Source organism: Enhydra lutris, unplaced genomic scaffold, assembly GCF_002288905.1.
Source record: "Enhydra lutris kenyoni isolate GAN:26980312 unplaced genomic scaffold, ASM228890v2 scaffoldscaffold58, whole genome shotgun sequence".
In the NCBI taxonomy this organism is placed as follows: Eukaryota; Metazoa; Chordata; class Mammalia; order Carnivora; family Mustelidae; genus Enhydra; species Enhydra lutris.
The window spans coordinates 6,907,454-6,924,388 of NW_019154142.1; the positions used below are offsets into that span (position 1 = coordinate 6,907,454).

Below are 16,935 nucleotides of genomic sequence, written 5' to 3' on the forward strand. Positions count from 1 at the left end.
TTAAACACAAATTCTGATTGAGTAACAACTCTGAAGATTTCCCCCAACATTTAGAAAAGATGTTCTCTGATGTAGGGGAATAACATACCATGGTCTCAAATATTCTTTCCTGATAAAGGAAGTAACTACAGAAAGCTTTTATTTGTTTGAAGTAACCAGTGCTATAGATGCCAAAAAATTCCCAACTCCCCTGATACTACCTCCAAACAAACATATCAAATTTGATTTTCATTAGGACATTATTTCATCACACTAATAAATCAAAAAACCAAGACCCAGATTTTATAGATCTATAAATAACTATAAAAAGCAATGGAAACAATTATTGAACTTCATCTTCTGGACAAGAATGCCAAGGTAGTCTCTCTTCGTAAAAAGCAATTACACTTTGAGGACACTTCCTACTTGCCCCTTTTGCGGGCACTGACAGAGTCAGCCTCGTCTGAATCTTTCCATTTCATGACAGACATGAATTCTCCAGTGGCATCTCTGGTTCCAATTACTCATTCAGGATCAAGACCTCTTGGTTTATCTGCAGCATCTCTTTCCTCCTTTTTTTTTTTAAGATTTTATTTATTTATTTGGCAGACAGAGATCACAAGTAGGCTGAGGCACAGGCAGAGAGAGAAAGGAAGGGAAGCAGGCTCCCTGCTGAGCAGAGAACCTGATGCGGGGCTCGATCCCAGGATCCTGGGATCATGACCTGAGCCGAAGGCAGCGGTTTAACCCACTGAGCCACCCAGGCGCCCCTCTTTCCTTCTTTTATTTGCCATCATCACATTCATGGTCAGATAAAGATTGCCTTTTCGTGCCACCTTTTTCTTTACCAGCTTTCTGAGAACTAAGAAATACTTCAATTCACTCTGGATGATCTAAATTTTCTTCACATTCCCAAATATTATCAGTGTCTGTAAGTATCTTCCACTTCAGGAAATACTCCACCTTCCCATTTACTACACGTTGGTTCAGTACTTTTTCCACCACAAATTCTTCAGGCTCTGCCTCTTTTACTTTTTTACTCTTTCCTTTCTCTTTCTTCCCCATTTTCTGCAATGTCGTTTTGTTGGAGGCCTTTTTTTTTTTTTTTTTTTTTCTTTTCTAAGTGAAGTCTTGAAGAGCTGTTATGCACCACCCTGGGGCTGCTCCCAGTCTCAGGGCTGTGACATCTCAGGCCCCACACTCAAACTCTAGCAACAACCTTTTCTTTAACGTTTTAAAGATATCCTTTCATTATTGTTCAGCTTCCATTATTTTCACTTGAAAACTTGGCTGTCTTATTATTGTGCCTCTGATCAAAATGTGTCCTATTATTTTTCGTACTAGCTATAGTTACAGTTATTGCCTTTAGTTGTTTTTCACCTGTTTTACCATGACAGGTCTAGTTGTAACTTTCTTTGTATTTGTCTGTGGCTCTATGTCTTTTGTCAGTTTTTAAATCCTCAGATTATTTTCTCTCCAAAATTGTTTATGCTGTATTATCTCTCTCCTTCTCTTCCAGGACTCTAATTACAAAAATGCTTATACTGAGTCCCATATAACTCTTAGTCTTCCTTTTCTGTACTTCTTAAAATTTTTATCTTGCTGTAATTGTAGTGAAGTCTTCATATTTCCTTCTGGTCTGTACTCAAGTTCATGAATCATCTCTTCAGTTGAGTCTAATCTGCTTTTAAATCCTTCCACTGAGTTCTTAATTTCAGCCCTAGGATTTTCATTAGACCATTTAAAAAATATATTCAATATGTGTGTTTAAATTACAGAATTTTTTTCTCTTGGTTTTCAGTCCTTTGTTCCTATCTCTTCATGTGCCCCATTTTATTGTTGTTGTTTGGTTAATGCCAGAACCTGTGCATGAAAAATTGTGGTGATAATTTGAGAGTCTGGATGATGTCATCTTCCTCTAAGGAAGATTTACTTTGGTTCAAGCAGGCAGTTAGCCAGGAGAATATCTCTTCACTCTGAGATTGATTTGATTCAGATCTGAGTTTCAGTTTCTGTGAATGCTAGTCTATTTTCAGGCTAGCTTTTGTGACCAGGGTGTAGTCCTTTAAGATTCCCAGCAGAAAGACTGGGCTGTTTACCAGGACTTCTCCTTTTGGAAAGCTTTGAATCCCAAGTTTTGTCTCCTTACCCCTGTAAGATTGCCAGCCGTCCTGTTCAGCATCTCTGTATGTATTCAAACCACCAAATGCTTCATGAAGGAAAGTAACTACAGATGGTCGGCTGTTCACCTCTCTGTATTTCCTTTTTCCCTGACACCTTAGACTCTGAGTGTCTCTCCAATGCTTTCAAACAGTTGTTTCTCACTGTTTAAAAAAAAAAAAAAACCTAGGTTTTTCTAGCTGTTCTCTTATGGAGGATTGATCTGATACAAGCTAGTCCATAGTAAATAGTGGCAGAAGTCTTTCCCTCGGGAGTTTATGACTAGTACTGCTCCATTTCATCATCCTTAGTTCCTGCCCTTGAGGAACTTTTCTTTAAAATTCAGTCCTGGCTGCTGTAATGAAAAAATCCCAAGATGACAACAACAAAATAAAAACAAAAACTAAAACTAAAACTGACACCTTGGGGCGCCTGGGTGGCTCAGTTGGCAAAGTGTCTACCTTTGGCTCAGGACGTGATCTCAGGGTCCTGGGATCAAACCCCACATTGGGCTCCCTGCTCACCAGAGTCTACTTCTCCCTCTCCCTCTGACTCTCCTCCCTACTTTGTGCTCTCTGTCTCAAATAAACTGAAAAAAAATTTAAAAACCTGATGCCTTGGATATTAAAAATTATTTTTCAGGCAAATCATATAATACTGATAAAATAATTATTCAGTGTATACTCTGGGCCTAGTATGTTCCATGCATTAACTCATTTATTGGGATAGAGCGAGAGTCCAGTGCTATCCATATACTTTAATCATAGAATTGGACCAAGGATGGGTCATGGATTAAAGATGATATGTAATTCAAGAAACACTACTTCCCCACTAGTCTCCTTTCAGGAGGAACCACTAACATAGTTCGTTTATAGCAAAAGACTGACTGACAATGAGCAAGCTTTCTTTTCACTTGTGTGCTCCCTGGCAGAGTGATGTCTAAAGTAAGTAGCGGGGAAGAAGTTAACAGGAAGAGAAGAGAAAACAATCAAAATGTTATGTCAACTGTCTCTGGGTGTCAAAAATCAGCATTATTTGCATTCAACAGACACCAAATAATGGCAGATTTAGGCCATGGAAATGAGTGGGGTGACCCATATAAGAATGGAATGGGTGTGATATGATATTAATGGCCCAAGACCCAGCCAAGGAGAAGTGAACGGGATATTTCGGCTGTTGGCCCAGAGAAGCAGAAGTATACACCAAACACCAGGCACAGAGCACAGAACACGGCAATCCCACTCCAACTCGAGCTCTCAGCCAGATAGTCTCCAGCACCAGACACTCCTCACTCTTTTGTATCCTCACGCCTCATAATAAACAATGTGGATGGGCCTCCTTCTTGCTATTGGATGGAATTCTATCTCGCTACCTCTGGACTCCGAAGAATTTTGTTTCCACCAGTGGAAGAAGCAGTCCGAGGCAGGAGAAGCAGAGGCTGTCCAATAAGTCTGCCTTAGTTTATGTCTTGACTCTCATTGTCACTTAGGTGACCTGGGGCAAATTATTTAACCTCTCTGAGCCTTGATATCCTCCTCGTGGAATGGAGATGATGATAAAAATAATCAATATATTACACTACTGGGTATTTACCCTAAAGATACAAACGTAGTGATCCAAAGGGGCGCGTGCACCTGAATGTTTATAGCAGCAATGTCTACAATAGCCAAACTATAGAAAGAACCTAGATGTCCATCAACAGATGAATGGATAAAGAAGATGTGGTGTATATATACACAATGGAATACTATGCAGCCATCAAAAGAAATGAAATCTTGCCATTTGCGACGACGTGGATGGAACTAGAGGGTATCATGCTTAGTGAAATAAGTCAATCGGAGAAAGACAACTATCATATGATCTCCCTGATATGAGGAAGTGCAGATGCAACATGGGGGCGGTTAAGGGGGTAGGAGAAGAATAAATGAAACAAGATGGGATTGGGAGGGAGACAAACCATAAGTGACTCTTAATCTCACAAAACAAACTGAGGGTTGCTGGAGGGAGGAGGGTTGGGAGAGAGGGATGGGGTTATGGACATTGGGGAGGGTATGTGCTATGGTGAGTGCTGTGAAGTGTGTAAACCTGGCGATTCACAGACCTGTACCCCTGGGGATAAAAATACATTATATGTTTATTTAAATAAATAAACAAATAAATAAATAAATAAATAAATAAAAATTTTTAAAAAGAGTACATGTATCATGATGAGCACTGAGTAGTGTTAGAATTATTGAATCATTTTATTGTACACTTGAAAGTAATATAACAGTGAAGCTTAATCATACTAAAATTTTTAAAAATTAAAATTATTTAATAAAAATGAAAAAAATCAAGATGACATGAGATAATGCTAGTGAAGTGCTTGGCAAAAAAAAAGAAAAAAAGAAAAGGCAAATAAATGTTGGCTACGGCCATTATTTAACTTAAATTAGGATCCTGGAATGTGTAGGAAGGTCTTAGACTATTGTCATCAGATTCCTCATTTAAGAAGCAGCCTCAGGAGTGTGATGGGAGGGGAAGGAAAGGTGGAAAACAGGAGGTTCCATGGTCCTACAGGTGAGCAGGAGTTTAATCCCACAGGGATGGGGCTCCTCAGGCTGGTATCCAGACCTTTCTGGAGAAACACTGCCCAAATGTATGATTCTCAGAAGCCATTAGCCAGGTTTCCTGTTCTCACTTCTCCCTAGGGAGAAACTGGTTCCATTTCAGAGACATCAGTGTCTCTTCTTCCCTCTACCTCCCCACTCCAGAAACACTGAGGCCAGCAGAGTCCTTGGTTGGTCATGAATGGATGATACCTCCCACCTCTTATGGTCAGAAGTGCCCCTCCACGGAGCTCAGGGGTCTCCCACTCACCAAAATGTCTCCTGAGTTAAGTATTAAACATCAAATATTTAGCTCTTAACATGATTGAATTAATGTGTCATTTTGCCCAAGCATATTTGCATGTTATGCCTACTTTCGCTTGGGAATGAAAACCAAGAAACAGCTGTAAGAAGGGGAGCTCTAAAAGAGCCATCTTACAATCACAACCCCTCTCCTCATCCTCGCTTCCGGTTCTCATTAGCTGTGTGGCTTTGAGGAACTTCTTTTTCCTCTATTGTCCTTGACATCCTCATTTAAGGGACTCAAAGTTCCTTCCAGCTCTAAAAGCTGTATATCTGTGAGAGTGGTATTATTTGGAGGACCTGAAGCCAGCCCAGAAGTCACCCACAGGAGTATACAGTCACCCCACAGCCAACCTGACCCCGGGAGCCTTGAACACACCCAGTGTGCCCTCTCGCCTGCCCCTCACCCAGCCCCATGAGAGTCTCCCCCACCCTCCTCCTCCCCTGAGAACTGGGGCTGGGCTTCAGCCAGGCTCTGAAGGTGGTGGTAACCAGCCCCCACTCCAGCCAGGCAGTGCAGGCCCCTCCTCCACCTCCTCCCCATCCCCATTTCCTGTCAAGCAGATTTACAACTTGGTTCAAAGAAGGAAGGATGATATAACAGCTTTCCTGCTCCCTCCCTCTCCCAACTGACTTAGTCTAGCTGGCTTGGGGCCAAGCTGTTTTGTTCTCCAAAGCCTCCCATAAGTAAAAATACTTCAGGCCCCAGCCCCCTGCCTGTGACATGGCGTCAGCTCCCAAACCCACTGGTCAGGCTTTCGCTCGTGGGCGGGAAGGAGGCAGCCCTGTGCAGCGCTGGAGTCTAATTAAATGCTGAGGAAATAAACCATGGGCTTCAATTTTCGTTCTGAAAATAGCTATGGCCTAGGATTCCTCTCTCCGGTCTGAGCTGGGAGACTTGTCCCACCTCTTGTCTTCCTGTGCCTGGGCTTCAGGGTTTCTGGGGAGGAGAGGACAAGGGTCCGAGGAGCAGAGGCCATCCACAGAGGCCCAGGGGTTCAGAAGTCAGTGGGAGAGGCACCCTTCAGGGACAGGGGATTGGAGCCCAGGGGCTTGGGCTCTTCGTACCCTTCATCCCTACTTTGCATGCTTGCCCCTGCTTCTAGAATGTGCTCTCAGCCTGCAAGCATCCAGGAGTTCTGGGTCCTGCTGAACGCACCTCCCGAGCCCCATGTGGCTAAGAATGCAAAGCGCTGGCCAACGTTGAGGTAATTCTTTAGGCAGATCATAGACTACACATCACGGTTTCGTGTATAATCAATCCTCTCGGGCAATGAGGGTGAGGAAAAACATCAACAAATGGATTTGTGGAAATTCAAGCTTCTTCAAGTCAACTGAATGTCTCACTGTATCCGTTAGAGACTGGATCCCAGACATCACCCCACCTGCCTCTCTGCCTGGAAGGAGAGAATCAGCCTTCTGAGGGAGATAGGGTACCCGCATGAGTCAGGATGAACAGGGGCACCCCCGTGAACTAACGGCAAGTCCACAGGGGTCATCAGCTTTGCCAAGTGGGAACTCATTGGTTGTTCACCCCACCCCAGCTTTTCTCCCACTGTACCATCATTAGCGGTCATCTTCCCATTAGACCACAGACAGGGGCTCTAGATTCTTCCTGCCTTTCCGCCATTACCCAGTGCACAGCGGGTGCTAGCTCAAGAGCCTTTTTTTTTTTTTTTTTTGTTAGAGAAAGAGAGAGAGCAAGCACAAGCAGGGGGAATAGCAGGCAGAGGGAGAAGTAGGCTCCCCGCTGAGCAGGGAGCCCGATGCAGGACTCGATCCCAAGACCCGGGGATCATGGCCTGAGCCAAAAGCAGACGTGTAACCAATAGAGCCAGCCAGGTGTCCCCTCAACAGCTTTTGATCCTTTTCAGCCTCCCCCTTTGAGCTGTAAGGACGGAGCTTGCTTCTTACTGTTGTGAGCCCTGTTCCCTCAGCACCAAAGCGGCCGGGCCTGATGCCACGGTCAAGAACAAGGTAAAGGAGTTCAATGAACAAGTTCATTAGGTCTGCCTGGCCGGCCAGAGGGGACAGCAGACCTGGAGGGAGGTCTCCAACACCAGTGGTGGTTGTGAAACCAAACATCACATGTGCCTAGAACTAAGCCAGGACTCACTGCTTCTAGGGACCAGCTGGAATAAAAACGAAGGAGAATCCAAAGGAAATCAAACTCAAAGGGCAGGAGGGAGGGCTCTTACCTGCCGTTCTTTTGTGAGAGCTTTTCCATGGGGGTTCCCTGGGCAGAAGCCCCTTGGGCTCCTTCTGGAAGCTATCTTCAGATCTCTCTGGTCTCTTCAGATTCATTGTCACCCCACGGTGGTCACCCTGTGACGGCCATCGCTGCATCTGGTGGGTGTAGTGGGGTGGGTCCTTACAATACAGGGCGACAAAGGCTGCGTCAAGGTGGGGACCCAGGGCCTTGGGGCGGACAGGGCAGAAGGGGCCTATGGCTTCATGGTGGACATAGAAGCCTTCCCAGTGGGGCCCGAGGCTACTCGGGCCTTCTCCAGGCCCACCACCTTCCCATCCCTTGACCCGGCTCTTGTGAAGGGACCCGTGCTGTGGGGGACAGGCAGACAGAAGACAGGCTTCGTCCTCCAGAGAGCCTGGGCTGCCTGGTCTCCTGCTTTTTGCTCTCAGGAGCCTCCTCAGGCCCCAGTCATTCCTCCACAGGCCCTTCTCTTGCTGGAGTCGGAGGCCACAACCCAGGCGACGCAGGGCAGCAGTAAGGCTGCTGGGAAGGGAAGGGAACCCCGCTGCGCCCTCCTGCCCCACCCTGTGGGTAACTGTCTCAACCCCCATCTGGACTTGTGGAGGCGCAGTGCACTGTGGCCAAACCACAGAGTCCCCATTTGGAAGATCCCGTTTCCTAACCACCTTGGCCCGACATCAATAGCAGTATTGCCCCACAAGGAGCGGCAAGCCGTTTACTGCGGGAACTGCCAGTGCCAGGGCTCCAACACCAAGTTCAGACACGAAGAACTCCCCTCTGGGGTGTAAAACCGAGTTCAGGAAGAAGAAAAAACAAAGATTTCAGCCCAGCTCTCCTCCACGGAGACACCCTCCTCGCGAGGGCTGGCCCCTCCTTAGAAGCCCGTGGTCCCCAGCTGTGCCAGCTTCCAGGTCTCCTCCTTAACCCCGTGGTTTCCTCCATCACCGCCAGAGAAAAGCCAGGCCTCGGAAATCCCGCGCAGTGCCCAGGGACAGAGCGCCACCCACCCCACGGTGCTCGTGATTTGCACGCTCTAGATTTCTCCTAATAAACCAAATAAATGATAATTGCGGCTATTTATGGGGTACCTCGTGTGACTTACCCACTTGCATTGTGAGCCCTTCTGAGACCTCTCAGCTTTGAACGCTAACGAGGAGGCAGGAGTGGTTTCACCTGTCCTGTGAGAACACAGAGCCCGTGAACCCGGCAAGCAAAGGGAGGATTTAAACTCGGCTTTGCTCTCTTTCCGCCCACCCTACCGCTTACTTCGAGCAAGAGTTGGTCCTCAAATGTGCAGATTAAAGAGATAACCACCACTCTAAAAAAACTTTATAAAACCAGAAAACACTGGATTGAGGGTTGGAAGAACCAGGGTTTCTCCCCAAACCAAGGGGGCTCATTGACTTTGGACAAGTACCAGCTTCCTTGAGCTCCCACAACCTTATCTTCAAAGTTGTAAAAATAAAAATATCTTCCTTTCTTCCCTGTTGGGTATGTTGGAAAATCAAAGAGATCCAGTCGGGCAAAAGCATCACAAACTGTAGAGAACAGTGTTTGATGACTCTGACTCCTCCGTGGGACACAATAGATTCTAAGACAAGAGAGGCTTACCCCCGTGATCTCAGAGTTTGGGGGCCTGACGTGCCCAGAGCCTTTCATTTCATTTGTCAGAAACAGGCTCTGAGGAACTCCGTAAGAGCCTGTTATTTTTGCGGTAGACCAGAAGGCTTATCACAATGACAAACTTAAGTCCTCTATGAATGAAGCTGGGCCATTAATCAGGTGACCCACTGGCAGAAACCATGGCGAGCTATTGTCTTCAACCCCCCTACTACTACCCTCCCTTATCACTGGCATTATGTCTGATTTTGGCTCTCCCGCAGAAAAGAATCAGTTTATTAAATTCAGATCATTGAGTTTATCACCAAAGCCCACAAACAACCCCAATGTCCTCAGCTGGGGAAATAGAAAAACAATCATGGTACAGTCACATGACAGGGTATTACTCGGCAGCAAAAGGAATGAAAGACTGTAACGTGCTACAGGTGCTTTATGCAGAATGGAAAGAGCCAGACTCAAAAGGCTACGTACTGTAGGATTCCATTTATATGACATTCCGGAAGAGGCAAAACTATAGGACTAGGAACAGATTGGTGGTAGCAGAGGTAAATTTTGGGAAAGATTTGACCAGAAGGGAGTGAGTGACACAAAGGAGTTTTGTGGGGTGAGAACCTATTCTGTATGTTCATTGTGGTGGTGTTTACACGACTCTACGTACTCGTTAAAACTCATAGAACCATATACCCTAAGGAGTGGATTTTACGGTAGGTAAATTAAAACAGATTTTTAAAAGTTAAAAAATTAATGGCTCAGAATTTTTACAAATGGGTCACTGGGACAGTAGAGCAATTTGGCAGGGAGTCCCATAGTACAGTACGATGTCATATTAGGTTGAGTATTGTAGCCGAGTACAGTGTAGTAGTCTGGGAATTTGGCCACTAGTTCTCTGACTTTCATTGGCAACAGTCACTTGGGTAGGGTTTTAAGAGGGCCCCATCCCCAGGTGATCTGATTCCTTGATGAACCCTGGAGTTTGTATTTTTTATTTTTTTTTTTTAAGATTTATTTATTTATTTATTTGACAGACAGAGATCACAAGTAGGCAGAGAGGCAGGCAGAGAGAGAGAGGAAGGGAAGCAGGCTCCCTGCTGAGCAGAGAGCCCGATATGGGACTCGATCAGGACCCTGAGATCATGACCTGAGCCGAAGGCAGAGGCTTTAACCCACTGAACCACCCAGGTGCCCCGGGAGTTTGTATTTTAAACAAGCTTCCCAGGTTGTCTGGGTTCAGGTGGCGAACACCCTACATTTTGAGGCCCATTATTCAGCTTTTCTCATTATTTGGGAATTAAATTCCTTCGTGAGCAGGCCCTTTCATGCCTTGGAGTTTCTACCAGTAAAATGAGGACAAGTGGCCTGTCTCCTGCTCTGCAGTGACTTGGGCTCAAACTCCTGAACCCAGATCGAGAGTTACATGTTCTTCCAACTGAGCCAGCCAAGTGTCCCCCTCCTTTTTTCATTTTGTTTTTATTGAACAGATCTGTATTTCACCATTTCTGAAATGTAAAGCTTGAACACGGTAAGGGGGTGCCTGGCTGGCTCTGTCTAAAACCCCACCTTGGGTAAAGAGATTAACTATGAAAAAAATCTTTAAAAAAATAAAATAAGACTTTAAGAATGTCAAATAGTGGGGCACCTGGGTGGCTCCATTGGTTAAGCATCTGCTTTTGGCTCATGTTGTGATCCCGGGGTTCTGGGATTGAGCCCTGTCTGATTGAGGGGAGTCTGTTTCTCTCTCTCTGCCCCTCCCCCTGCTCATGCTCTCTCTCTCTCTCTCTCTCTCTCTCTAATAAATTAAAAAAAAAACAATAGAATGTCAAATAGTAAAAGTGGGTGAGGTCCTATTCGTACATTTAGTGAGTAGGCAACTAGAAGATGTCATAGCGATTTGGGATGGGAGAACTTTTGGGTGTGTATTGGGGGTGCTCCAAAGTGCTCCCTCCTCCCAGGGGCAGTGGGCGTGGCTGCCTGGATGATCTGTCCTTCTGGAGCTTGCACCCGGAACAACTTTTCTAGTAACTCGACATCTTGCAATTTAGCTAACCTCTTGGGAAGTGGTAGCTTTGACCTTAAGGGATATTAAGATGAAATTTTGTCTCTCTGAAATGCTTTGAGTTTTCTCATGGAAAGAAACCCAAAGCCAGAACCATATGCTTGCTGGGATGACCATAATTCTGAGCTCTAGAACCATTTAAATAGAAGACAGGATGAGAACTTGGGTTCACATCTCATGTCCATTATTTATTGTCTGTGTGATTCTGGCCAGGTAATTTTCCTACAACCTCAAATTCTTACATTCAAATATTTCAGGTATAAAATGGGGCCAAAAACGGTACTGACTTTGTGGGGAGACGATGCAGTTTGAAAGATATGTGCTGAGGTATTAAGGGTGTTATGATGGCTGAACTGTCAAAAGATTTGGCAAAAACAAAACCATATAGGGGCGCCTGAATGTCTTAGTTAAGTGTCTGCCTTCGGCTCTGGTCATAATCAATCTCAGGGTCCTGGGATCGAGCAAGCCCCACCTCACTTGGCTCCCTGCTCAGGGGGAATCTGCTCCTCCCCCTCCCCCACTACTCATGCTCTCTCTCTCTTTCTCAAATAAATAAACAAAATCTTAAAAAAAAAAAAAAAAAAGCCCAACCATAAATACCTGTGTTATATTATATACACGCATACGGAAATACATAAAACAAACACGGCAAGTGTTAAGAATTATTGAATCTAGGTGAAAGATATATGGTTAATCATTCTTTCAACTTTTCTGTGTGTTTGAAGATTTTCATTATAAAATCAGAAGAAAAAAAAAGATGATGCGTGTAAGCCCATCAATACAGCGCCTGCTGCCCCGGAGGTCTCCGCAGGCCCAGGAGCAGGGAAGGAGGGAGGTGGCAGGGCAGGGAGGGGGAGGGGAAAGGAGGGGTGCAGGCTAGTCCAGGGCCAGGGGCGCTCAGGGAGAGCAAAGAACCGAGGGATGCAGGAGTCCCTGCAATGCGCCCTCTCGGGAGGGCGTGGGTGTGAGAACAGCCTTTCATGTTCCCATCGCCAGAGAATCTGGGCGTGGGGGATGTTCCCAGCCTGTTCTTTCCTTTCCTTGGGTGCTTCAGGCTCTCTTGGTTGAGGTAGGAACCCTGCTAGAGATCCCCTGAGCCTCCAGATTATTTGTAGTTTGTAGACCGTCCGAGCCCCCCTGATGTACATGAGTCTTGCTCAGTAGCCTTCCTGAGCACCAGAGAGTAAATGCACAAGGAACGAATGGCAGAAAGAGGGTCAGCAAAGCCACGAGAACAACCCGGAACTGCACAGCGGGTCCCTTTCCCTTGTGGCTCCCCTGAGTCAAGGCTACCCCCCTCGCTCATGGCTGAGCCTCATGGGCTCAGACCAAGTGGAATGAGTCCAATGTACTTGAAGAGGGCATATTCCTTTCCTGTGGCTTAAAACAGCACAAATATTTGATGATTCTAGAGGTCAGAGGTCCAGAATGGGTCTCCCGGGCTAAAATCAAGTAGGGCCGTGTTCCTTCTGGAGGTTCTAGGTGAGAATCCGTTTTCTCGTCTTCTCCAGTTTCTAGAAGCTTCCCACATTTCTGGCTTGTGGGCCTGTCTTCATCTTCGAAGCCGCTGGAGTCTTCCTCACTTTGCCACTCTTCTTGTCTCCCTCTCCTCCATTTAAAGACATGCGGATTACATTGGGCAGGTAACCTCCTTATTTTAAAATTCATTAATTAGGACCTGAACTCCCCCTTATAACCCTAACACAGTCATAGGTTCCAGGGATTGGAACATGGACATCACTGGGGGGCCATTACTCTGCGCACCACAGAGAAGGCCCCTCAGCGGATGAGCGTTTTTACCTGTTACCCCCGGAAATTTTTAAACTTCAGTGTACTTCAGAATTGTGAGAACCGGTGTTTGTGAAAAGGCACTTTTATGCCCCATTGGATGCTAATTCAGCACTTCGGAAATGGACCCAAGGAATCTGAATTTTTAGCAAGCTCCCTTCACATTTTCCTGATACACGTGATCCCAGGGGTACATTTTGACAAATCTGCTTTCCTTTGTCATTGGAAGGTATAGTGACTATAGTTTAGAGACCTAATTACAAAATCTATGGTCTATGATTTATTGAGCAATTCCAGTGAATTAATCAATATAGCTAAGTTCATCCAGCACCTACTCTCTGCCAGAGTCTAAGCTCCATCATGTATCATCTCATTTAGAGCTCGCATTAACAAGGCCGGGTAGACCTGTGATTGTCATCGCCATCTTGCCAATGAGAAAACAGAGGCATAGGGCACTGGTGACCTAACTAGGGTTACACAGGCAAAGCCAACAGCCTATTCATCTCCTTCCTTTTCTTTTTCTAATGCCTGAGCTCTTTTCTTTCCTTTTTTCTTTCTTTCCTCCTTTCCTGCCTTCCTTCTTTCCTTCCTTCTCTCTTTCTTTTTCTTCCTTCCTTCCTTCCTTTTCTTTCTTTCTTTCTTTTGTTCTTTCTTTCCCTTTTCCTTCCTTCCTTCCTCCTCTCTCCCTTCCTTCTTTCTTTCTCTTTCCCTCCCTCCCCCCCTTTCTTTCTCCCTTCCTCTCTCCTCTTCTTTTCTTTTCTTTCTTTTCTCTCCTTCCTTCCTTCCTTCTTTCAAATATCCTATTAAACAGAAGTTCCATGGTGGTCATTCTCTAAAATGAACGACCTGAGCTCTTCACACTAACGGGCTGAGCACTACCACACAATAGGCCCTCGGTAAGTATACACTGAATTATAGGGTAAATAAATAAGTAGGTGTTGGTATGAGCTAGCTCTAATCCTAGTAAGAATCCTAGAGGGAGGTACGATTATTATCTCCAGAAAATAGACACGGCCCCAGACGGTGAGTGGTGAGGGCTGGCTCCACGCTCCACGGCCGCGTCTGACTCCAAAGTCCACGTGCTCCTGCTCCCACACCAGGGGCCTTGCAAGCAGCCGTCCACAGGCTGCTGCAGAAGACTTCTCATGATGCAAGTTTTATCTGCTTTGAGTTCCGTCATGAACAAGTGGCTTCTATCAACAAGAAGCTGAACGTACAAAATCAAGCCTGAGCAACGTTTCCTCTCCCTCCCCCACAGTGGAGCTGGCTGGCCCTGGGTAGAGCCGGCCCGAGGGAGGTGGCCTGAGCCTGAGGGAGGAGGTCAGAGCCCTCATACTCAGGGAGGTACAAATACAGCAATTAGTTTCAAAACACACAGGGAGCTTCTCGTTACTTCAGTTCTTCTCCAAACACCCCACAGGGCCACTGGAGTGCCCTGGGCAGGAAGGGGTCTGTCTGTGGAAGAAATGCCATCCTGGCCCATCCTGGAGATGGCAACTCAGAGGCCTCATCCTCCGCCGCCCTCCCCTACACACACACACACACACACACACACACACACACGTTGCATGCATATCCCCAGGGTCAGTTCCAGTCCTTACACTGGCAGGCCCCCGCCTGCTGCCTTTCCTTGTAGCCTTTAAACTAGCAGGGGTTGGGCCTGGCTTCCTGTGTCTGTCCGAGAGACCTCCCAGCTGGCCCACTCCTGTGTCATTCTACTTCTTGAGACTTCTTGAGATTGGAGAGACTCTCTCGCTGCCACACCAGCCGGGCTCTAGGGCTGATGTCTGCGGAGGGCTACGAGCTGCTCCTTCCCCACTCTCCCTGCCTGCCACCCCCCTGCAGGGCCTCCACTCCTTTTTCTCCCTGCCAGCCTTTCCCCTGTTTCCATTTCTTTCCTCCCCTCCTTAGGGGGCACTGGACCCCAACTGCCACCCCAGGCTCTCCAGGCCTTTGGAGGCCCCCTGGGGCTGAGGACTGGCTTGTAGCAAGAAACCGTGAACCTTGAAGCCCACTTTGGACTCTGCCTCTGTTTCCCTTCTGGAAAATGAATGTACTAACATTTGCCAACTTCCTGACTCAGAAAAACATCTGTGGTTCTGTACTTGCTTTGTGGTTTGTAAACTGCGGGCTGCACATCTGGGCTCATGTGCTAGCCTTACGCAGTACAGAATATTCACCAAGTAGACTTTGTAGATGGGGAGACCGAAGGCCAGAGAGATGGGGGAGGGGGGACATGACTCCCTCAAGGCCACACGGTGTTTAGTGGCCAAGCCAGGACCAGGAGCACGTCTTCCAATACTCTCTTGCCATGACAATTGAGTTCTTTGGGATAATGGGTATGACTCTACGGTACAAGGCACGGCCCAGACACAGGGGCTGCCCACAGATCCCAAAGGACATCAAAGAAACTGAGAGCAGGAAAACCTTACAAGTTGGCTGTTACCTTTGATGCGTAGTTACTGCACAATCTAATTATCCTGATGGGGTTCTTTGATATGTCCAAGTTGGTTTTATGTTTTTATATCATAAAAACCAACACCCCACACAAAGCAAATGAACAAACAAACAAACAAAAAGCAGAACCAGACCTATAAATAGAAAACAAACTGATGGTTTGCCAGAGGCAAGGGGGTGGGAAGACGGGAGAGTGGGTGAGGGGGAGTGGGAGGCACGGGCTTCCAGTTAGGAATGAACAAGTCACCAGGATGAAAGGCACAGGGTAGGGGCTCTAGTCAATGGAATTGTAACAGATGGTAGCTGTTCTTGTGGGGAGCACGGCCTAACAGAGAAACTTGTTGAATCACCGTGTTGTACACCTGGAACCATTGTAGCATCATGGGACAACTGTACTTCAGTTAAGAAAAAAAAAAAAAAAATCCCCCATCCCGCAGTGCGTGGGCCAAATGGGCTGTGTCTAGAGAGAGAGAACTTTGGACGAGGGTCTTCCGCCGTGTGGAAGCGGGCTGCGGAACCTCACTGGCTCGCTCAGATGATCCTCACAACTCACGACACAGGCAGCCTTGTTCCCATTTCACAGGAGAGAAAACAGAGGCTCAGAGAAGTGAACTGACTCATCTATCGTCATTCAGCTAGAGACTTGGCAGGGCTGGGCACAGATCAAGGTCTGTCCCATTCCACAGTTAAGTTTCCCTCTCCTACTTCGTGATACTGGCTCCCCACAAAGACATAAAGGGCTTAGTCATTAAGTGACTCAGTTTCCTCTTGTGTAAAAGCCTGCCTCCTGGTTTCTGTGTTAACTAAGGAGGCCCCCCACCACACACACACACACACACACACACACACACACACACACACACCAGGTGCCAACCTGCCCGGGAGGGCCAAAGGAGGGTTCCTGGACACCAGGCTGCGGGAGACTGTGAGAGCCTTTCCTCTGGAAGAGCAAGTTTCTCCCACTTAGGAGGAGAAGCCAGTCGGACTTCTGAGGTCGCCGAACACCCCAGGGACAGCCTTGCTCTGAAAGCTGGAAGGCCAGCCTGGGGCACCAATGTGGCCCCAGTCTCCCCTTGCCCAGCCGGGCTGCTCTCCAGCCGGTTGTGCAATCTTGCTATGAATAGGTCTAGGTGTGGGGTTTGGTGCCAAAGAGACCAGACTTGTCTCCTTCGGGTGACAGCTCCCTCTGGAATTCTGGGAGGTGAGGGAGCACAGCTGCGAGGTCAGGTGGCTGACCCTGAGGCTGGGCGGTCCAAGCCGGTGGCGTGAGGGGTGGAGCCCGTGGCCAGACCGGATGGACAGGTTGGCAGCACAATCGCCAGCCTGCTGGCACAAGGATGGGAGCTCGACTGAGTGCCGGGAACGCCTCCCCCCCCCAACAGTGTGGCCCGGCTGCCCGATGCGGCCTCCCAGAGCCTCTCCTGCTTGACCCCTCCCTCTCACCAGCCCCCCCGCCCCCGTCCTTTAGGTAGGACTTAAAGAAGCCTGGAGGGGGAGAAGGAAAGATGGACTTCCAATTTAATTTTTAAAACATTAAAAATATGAGGATGTGAGAAAACAGAAGTTCTCCTGCATTGTTGGTGATGTGACTTGGTACCTTGGAGGGCAACTTGGGCAGTCTCTGTTAAAATTGCAAATGTAGGGCTGCCTGGGTGGCTCAGTGGGTTAAGCCTCTGCCTTCAGCTCAGGTCATGATCTCAGGGTCCTGGGATCGAGTCCCGCATCGGGCTCTCCGCTCAGCGGGAAGACTGCTTCCCTCTCTCTCTCTCTCTGCT

The 16,935-nt window shown here is 47.2% G+C and overlaps 1 pseudogene; it reads right to left on the reverse strand.

Annotated features, from left to right (window-relative positions):
• Nucleotides 1–322: 322 nt before the first annotated feature.
• Nucleotides 323–7,334, reverse strand: LOC111158241 (annotated as a pseudogene).
• Between the last annotated feature and the right edge of the window lie 9,601 nt (nucleotides 7,335–16,935).